Source organism: Suricata suricatta, chromosome 2 (genome assembly GCF_006229205.1).
Source record: "Suricata suricatta isolate VVHF042 chromosome 2, meerkat_22Aug2017_6uvM2_HiC, whole genome shotgun sequence".
NCBI classification, from domain to species: domain Eukaryota; kingdom Metazoa; phylum Chordata; class Mammalia; order Carnivora; family Herpestidae; genus Suricata; species Suricata suricatta.
Genome location: NC_043701.1, coordinates 155183335 through 155191528, shown reverse-complemented (window position 1 = coordinate 155191528; position 8194 = coordinate 155183335).

The window sequence follows — 8194 nt, the reverse complement described above, 5'->3', positions numbered from 1 at the left end:
CACAGTTAATGTGAAGCACGTTGCCAGGTGACACACATCTAGAAGACTGACTATTCCTAATTCTCTGGAGAGACTTCAAGGTTTTTTTCTAGTTTGAGGGGCTCTCCAAGGCAGAAAAGCCTCCTGCCACAGATGAAAAGAGTAAAGAATTGGTTAGCTCACTGATAGAATATTTCATGCCAGGAAACATTCCTGAAAGCTTAAAAAGAATTCTGAATTACATGGGTTTCATAATATATTGTTTGGATACTATGAGGCCATTTACATGAAAAAGAGATACATAGCATACGGAATAGCTTCACTGGCCAATAGTGATCACCACAAAATAATGAAATTCCTGGTGGTTTTTATTTTCTTTACTGTGGTTGGCTTTCAATGTTTGATTTAAAAATAATTCATTCAAGTTGGTCCGAGGGTTGTGGGTTATCGTTAAGCTGATTAAAAATAATTCATTCAGGGACACCTGGGTGGCTCAGTCAGTTAAGCGTCCGGCTTCAGCTCAGGTCATGATCTCACAGTTCATGAGTTTAAGCCCCACGTTGGGCTCTGTGCTGACAGCTCAGTGGAGCCTGCTTCAGATTCTGGGTCTCCCTCTCTCTCCCCCTCCCCTGCTTGCACTCTCTCTTTCTGTCTCAAAAATGAATAATCGTTAAAATAAATAAATAAAAATAATTATTTCAGAACCCTATCTGCAAAGGCCATACATCCTGATTCCAACTATATGGCATTCTGGAAAGACAAACCTGTGGGGAGAAGGTCAGTGGTTGCCAGGACCTTGGGCGGAGGGAGGGAAGAATGAGGAATGAAGAGTAGGTGGAGCACAGCGTTTTTAGGCCAGTGAAGCTATTCCGTATGCTATCGTAAGATGCATGCATGTCCTTATACATTTGTTAAAACCTACAAAATATACACAAAGAATGGGCCCTTATGTAAACTATGGATTTTTGTTAATAATAACATACCAATACCAGTTCATCTGTAACAAAGGCACCGCACTTGGGCAAAATGTTCCTAATGGAGACTGTGCATGTTGGGAGAAGGGTGAGAATGTACAGAATAACTCCTGATCCTTTCTGCTTCTCTTCTCTGTGAACCTAAAACTGCTCTACAAAATAAATATTGGAGCTCCTGGGTGGCTCAGTCAGTTAAACATATGACTCTTGATTTTGCCTCAGGTCATGGTCTCATGACCTGGGGTTCCTGGGTTTGAAACCCCATGTCAGGTTCTAGACTGACAGCACAGAGCCTGCTTGGGATTCTCTCTCTCTCTCCCTCTCTCTCTGTCCCTCCCTTGCTCATGTGTGTGCATGCACTCTCTCAAAATAAATACGCATTTAAAAAGGTCTTTTAATTAAAAGAAAAACCTATTCTACACATGCAGAAAAATAGAGATGATAATGAGCAAGCTTTTAATCACCACATAGACTGAATGTTTTAAGATTTTGCCATGTTTGCTTTTGGATCATTTTTCAAAGAAATGACAAATTGTAGAAACAATTAAAGACTCTTTATATCTGTCCTAATTTCAACCCCTATCCTCCCTCTCCAGAGAAAATTCCTTCCATTTATTTTTCTATACTTCTTACATGTTTATCAACACTAACATGTTGAGAAATGTTATTATCACATTAACACTGTTTTTGATCTTTTATTTCTCAAAAATTGAATTGTATATCTGATTCTAAAAATTACCCTTTTTATTAATCTTATATTAAGAATTATTTGTTTATATGTGAAGCTCTTGTTTATCAATTTTAACAGCTATATACTATTCCATCATGTGAATCTGTCACAATAAGAAGTTTTTTTTTAATAAGAAGTTTTAAAATAGTGCTTTGGAATATACCATAATGATATAGAAAAGTACTCATGATTTATGTGAGAGATATAAGATATAAAACATTATTTACAGTAAAACATAAAACACATGTAAACAAAATAAAACGCTGCAATGACAAATATAAAAGAATTAACAATCCTACTTTGGGATTGTGGGATTATGGATAATTTGTCATTTTCCTAAAACTTATATAGCGAATAAGCAGTGTGTGTGTGTGTGTGTGTGTGTGTGTGTGTGTGTGTTTTAAAGAAATAAGACTAAAAACGTGCTGTATTACTGAAAGAGAAATGTGATCTGTGTGTCCTGTGGAGCTATTATCTCCCTCCCACCTCTGCTGGCAGAGCCCCTGGTGATCTGTAAACAGCCTTGCCCGGTTTTTATCCATTCATCTCGTGGGGCAGCAGCTGGTCTGGCACACCCCCTCCCACTAGCCCTGTCTTCCTGGTCTCCACAGCATATTTGGTTGGTTTTTGGTGCCTGATACCCGCAACGCAATTATAGGATTGGCTATAATTATGCCTGCAGTGATATTATAGGATTCGATATAAATATACTTGCTACATGTGAAGAGAGTTTATTTCTGCTCACAGTTTACCATCTGGCTGCAGCACACCCTTTCCTAGCCAGGAGGGGAAGAACACTCTTCAAGCCAGAGGTGAAACAGGAGTCCGATCTGAGGCTTTAAATAATCGACTTCTGAAAACTCACCTCAGCATGTGTGATGGGGCCAGAGTGTCAGGAATCACAGGAGAAAGGCAGCAGGTTTGAACTAGGTCTACAGTGTTCTTTCTCTGCGCTGTGCTTGGAGTGGGGCTGAGGCGGGCCAGTTCAGACCTTCCTCTGGCACAGTACTTTCTTAGGTGTGCAGCCCTCTCATCACTGAGGCGCCCATGTGTCCACCTTCTGTCTTCCCTGCCCTCTCCAGCTCAAGTCCAACATTTCCACCTGCCTACTAGATGGTTCCATCTTCCTGTCCTACTGTGTCATCAAACTGAAATCAGAGTTATTTCTTAGATGCCCACACTAGGTCTTTCTTCTGACTTCTCTATTTCTCTTAATGCCAACATGGTGATATCAGGCATCCAGGGGATCATCTTGGCTGCTTTGTGCCTAGCAGACAGCCAATTTCTGGCTCTCAGTGATTAATAAATATTTGTCGAATGAATGAATGAGTAAATGAATGAAACGTCTCTTCCTTTCCCTTCCCAGGGTCACCTGCCTAGCGCTGGCTCGCATTACTTCATTACGATTACAGTCACTTCTCAACTGGTTGCTGTGGCCTTTGTTGGCGCTGATTCACCTCGCCGCCGCCACCAGACAGGTTGCTCCTACATGCCACCTCTGGCACACCACTCCCTTATTTAAAAACTTTCGGTGACTCCTCACTGGCTAATCAAATTGAAAATCACGAAGTTGGCTTACAAGGCCCCTGTGCTCTAGCTAGCCTTGAGCCTAAAACTGCCCCCATTCCTGGACTCTCTTTCTCTTCTCACACGTCTTGTACTCAACAATCTCTGTGACGATCCTCAGGCCTCTGCCTCGGTCTGGACTGACATTCCCATTTTCACCTGTTCTCCAGAGGAGGGAATATCTAAGCGAACACCAGAAGCACGATTAGTAGGGAGAACCATCAATCCCTTATTTAACAAATAGTTGCTGAATTTGCACTCTGGTGGGCACGGAGGCTGGTGTATATTGATCCAGCCCTTGCTCACAAGGAGAGAGTCAACTACTTCAGATTATCCACAGGTTCTCCAGAACCCTGGAATGGCCTCACCCTAAGCCCCCTTGTGTTAGGCGTTAACCTGTGTCCCCAGTTCTCTGGCCAGCCTTGGGTTTCACCTGCTGACCCTACAGGGGAAATGGGCTATCATTTATCTCTAGTGGTTGCCTTGGAGCTAGCTGCTTGGCAAGGCGTGTCCGACTCCACTCCTTCCTAGACCCCAGTTACGGCGGGGCACTCCTGGTCTGGAATCAGACTTTGTGCTGCCTATTTCCTGCCGCACTTCCCTGACCCAAACCATTCCAGTCAGTCTTCTCAAGGACTAAGTGGACTTACAAACGAACAGGACAGCAGTGAAGGCCTGGCTCTTCCAAGTGACTTCATGACACTGTGGGAAAGGCCATTTTAGAGTAAGCAACTCTAATATATTATAACTCTTTAAGTTTATGTATTTATTTTAAGAGAGACAGAGGTAGTATGAGTGGGGGAGGGGCAAAGAGAGATGGAGAGAGAGAATCCCAAGCAGGCTATGCGTTGCCAGTGCAGAACCCAAAACGGGGCTCAAACTCATGAAGCTGCAAGATCATGATCTGAGCCAAAACCAAGAGCTGAACGCTTAGCTGACTGAGCCACTGAGGCGCCACATACAGTTTTTTATAAAGTCGGTTATAAAACAGACATATGTTACATGGTCTTTTTTTTTTAATATAACTCTGGGTGGAAGGAAATTTGGCGAGATATACGTAAAATTGTAATAGAGATGTTTTAAATTTTTTATTTTTGCTCATCAATAGTTTCTAAAGTTTTTACAATGATCATATCTTTAAAAAAATTTTTTTAAGTTTATTTATTTTTGAGAGAGAGACAGAGACAGAGTATGAGCGGGGGTGGGGCAGAGAAAGAGGGAGACACAGAATCCAAAGCAGGCTCCAGGCTCTGAGCTGTCAGCACAGAACTTCGAACTTACAAGCTGTGAGATCATGACCTGAGCCAAGCCAGACGCTTAACCGACTGAACCACCAGGCACCCCCATGATGATCATATCTTACCAGTAGAATATTTAAGGAAAAATAAATTTGGTGAAACAAAATGATGAGATATTAAAAACATCACTCAATAATATGTGTTTTATAAATGCGAATTACTAACATTGCACTTTTGTGATTTGCTTTCTCTGAGAGTTCATAATTATGTTCCATGCTAATTATATCACCTGTTGGAGGGGGCGACTTAGGAACACAGAGGTTAGTGCTTGCTTACAAAACTGTAAGTCCTCATTTCTCCCATGTTGGCTGCCCAGGCCTCTCTGTCATAGCCACCAGATCCTGGTATCTGTCAACCCCTGCGCACATGAAACCCCGGGTGAGGGAGATCTCCTGGCCTGGCCTACAGAAGCTTAGACAAGAATTGCCACAGAAGCATCAAAACAATAGAATCTGATGTCGTGGGCATCCCAGGGGGAAATAACGGGAGTTGAAATGCACTTTTGCATCATTGATTTTCCCTGCTGATTGAGCCCTGTTTATCTCATTTGGCAGATCAGCCTCAAAGTGCATGAACTATTTGTGCCTCATTAGTTTCCAATAGATTGATTTTGCTAGGATTGCGAATTGGCCATCTTGAATTGTGGCCTGCAGAAGGCAGTCCTAGCTCAGCCTCAGGGGCAGGAGCGCAGGAAAAGCAGCAGTTGCTATAGGCTTCGCCAGCAGGAAAAGAGACTAGAGAGCTGGTCTGAGGCCACAAAGGCAGCAGTGCCTTCGGTTTTCTCTGCAACCAGGCAAGATACAATACGGGGCCAGAAGAAAGCAAGACAGGTCATCCCTGCCTTGTTTTTCTTTCTCGCTCATGTATCCATCTTGGTAGGTCCCTCCCCAAATGCTTCTCTCTCTGTCACCTCAGACCCCCTCCAAAGGTAAGAAGAATAAAGATAACATTTTAATTTTTTAATGCTTTATTTATTTTTGATATAGAGAGAGACAGAGGGGGAGGGGCAGAAAAAGAGGGAGACACAGACTCGGAAGCAGGCTCCAGGCTCTGAGCTAGCTGTCAGCCCAGAGCCCGATGCAGGGCTCGAACCCACAAACCTGAGATCATGACCTGAACTGAAGTCAGAGGCTTTAACTGACTGAGCCACCCAGGTGCCCCAAGATAACATTTTAAAAAGAAATACATAACATAAATTTGAAGACTGGCTTATAAAGCAATGAATGCTGAATGCCTTACAATATGAGGATGAGAGAGAAAAGTAGAATGTAAAATACTAAAAGTGAACATACAACATGACATTGCTTCATAAAAAGTATACAGAGGGAAAAAAAGATTCAGAGGAAAAAAGCTGATTGGGGTTAGTGGTAGCTTCAGGCAGTAGGGATATGGATAATTATCATAGGTTTTCTGTATTTTTCTGTATTTTCAACACTGTCTGAAATGATTAGTAGTATACTTATCCTGAGAAAAATTTTATAGAAATACATAAAGTAATAATATACATAAATAAAGGGTGTGTGCCTTTCATTCAGCAAGGTGTATTAAATACACAGTTAAAATAATAGAAACCTAACTCAAGTTAATCTGGCAGTCCTCAAAAAATTAAACAGGGGAGCGCCTGGGTGGCTCAGTGGGTTAAGCTTCTGACTTCAGCTCAGGTCGTGACCTCACAGTTCATGACTTTGGGCCCCAAGTCGTGCTCTGTGTGAGTTCCAGCCCTGGGTCAGGCTCTGTGCTGACAGCTCAGAGCCTGGAACCTGCTTCAGATTCTGTGTCTCCCTCTCTCTCTGCCCCTCCCCTGCTCACGCTCTCTCTCAAAACTAAATACACTTAAAAAAAATTTTTTTTAATGTTAAATTAAAGGGAACCTGGGTGACTCAGTCAGTTAAGTATCAAGTCTTGACTTTGGCTTAGACCATGATCTCAGGTTATGCGATGGAGCCCCTCCACAAGCTCTTTGCTGAGCAAGAAGCCTGGTTTGGATTCTTTGTCTCCCTCTCTCTGCCCCTCCCCTACCCAGGGTCCATCTCTCTCTCTCTCTCTCTCTCTCTCTCTCTCTCTCTCTCTCTCTCTCTCTCTCTCAAAAATAAATAAACCTTAAAAAGAAACAGTTAAACACAGAGTTACCATATTGCCCAGCAATTCCACTCCTAGGTATATACCCAACAGAACTGAAAACATATGCCGACACAAAAAATGTTCATACCAGCATTATTCATAATAAACAAAAAGTGGAAACAATCCAAATGTCTATCAGCTGATGAAGGGATAAACAGATAGTGGTAATGTGTACAGTGGAAGGCTATTCAGTCAAAAAGGGAACACAAAGTACTGACACACACCATAGCAAGGATGAACCTTCAAAACATGCTGAGTGAAGGAAGCTGGCCACCAAAGGCCATATATTGCATGATTTCATTTATATGAGACGTCCAGAATAGGCAAATCTGCAGACAGAAAGTAGATTAGTTGCCAGGGACTGGGGGGAGCAGGGCAATGCTAATAGATACAGGGTTTCTTTTTGTGGTGATGAAAATGTTCTGGAATTGGTTGTGGTGATGGTTGTATAGCTTCATGAATGTAGTCAAAACCACTGGATCATATACTTTAAAATGATAAATGTTCTGGTATGTGAATTATATCTCAATTAAAAATGTTTATTTATCCATTGAGAGAGAGAGAGAGAGAAAGAATCCCAAGCAGGCTCCATACTATTAGCACAGAACCTTACACAGGGCCTGAACTCACAAACCTCGAGACCATGACCTGAGTTGAAACCTAGAGTCTGTTGCTTAACCTACTGAGCCCCTCAGCCCCTATATCTCAGTTAAGAACAAAAAGTTGTCCAGGAACACTGTCTTCTAACCGCCTGTGTATTTATTGTCTCTCCCGGGGGGTTGTGAGCATCTTGAGGATAAGGTCCTGTTATTGTTGCCTGGTTCCAGCATTGGGTAGAGGATCTGGAACAGAGGCGGCACATGATACCGGTTAACCGAACGGTTTGAGTCTTCTCCCCGCAGTCCCAGGGCCACCTGGCTGGTTCTGCTCCTCACCCTCAACGAAACATCTGGGTATTAGAACCTCTCACCCAGGTGCGGTATACTCAGGAACTAAAGAGTGCTGCGGCTTATGGTTTGAATAGCAACTGGTGGGATCACACTGTTTAACCCCATCGAGCCTTGTCCGGGAGTCACACTGAGTTCAGCAAAGGGGCTGCCACTGACCCCTTCAGGGTCCTTACTATCCTCCTATTGCAGAGTTCATCAGGAATAACCCCCCTTCTTTGGGGTGGCAACAGATTCTGGGAACCTCATCTTAGCAGGCCTTCTGGTCCTGCTCTACTTCTAATCAGGGTCAGATGAAGAAGTCTTTGGTTATTTTGGCCAAAGAGGAGACTGTTATCTCTATCCATGTCTCTTGTATAAAGTCCAGTTGCCTTCAATTTTTTGGCTGTAGGACATGACTCAGATTCCCTCCTTCTTACAGGGCCATATTAGACAGGTGGGCCATGTGAGCACTGCCGAGATGACCAATTTGAAGAGGGCTCCAAACATCTCCAGAAATCGGTGACTTTCCCAGACCTCCTGTCACAGAGAGCCATCTATGTCAGGATGAATCGCCTGGTTCAGCCTGTTGGGGATGCA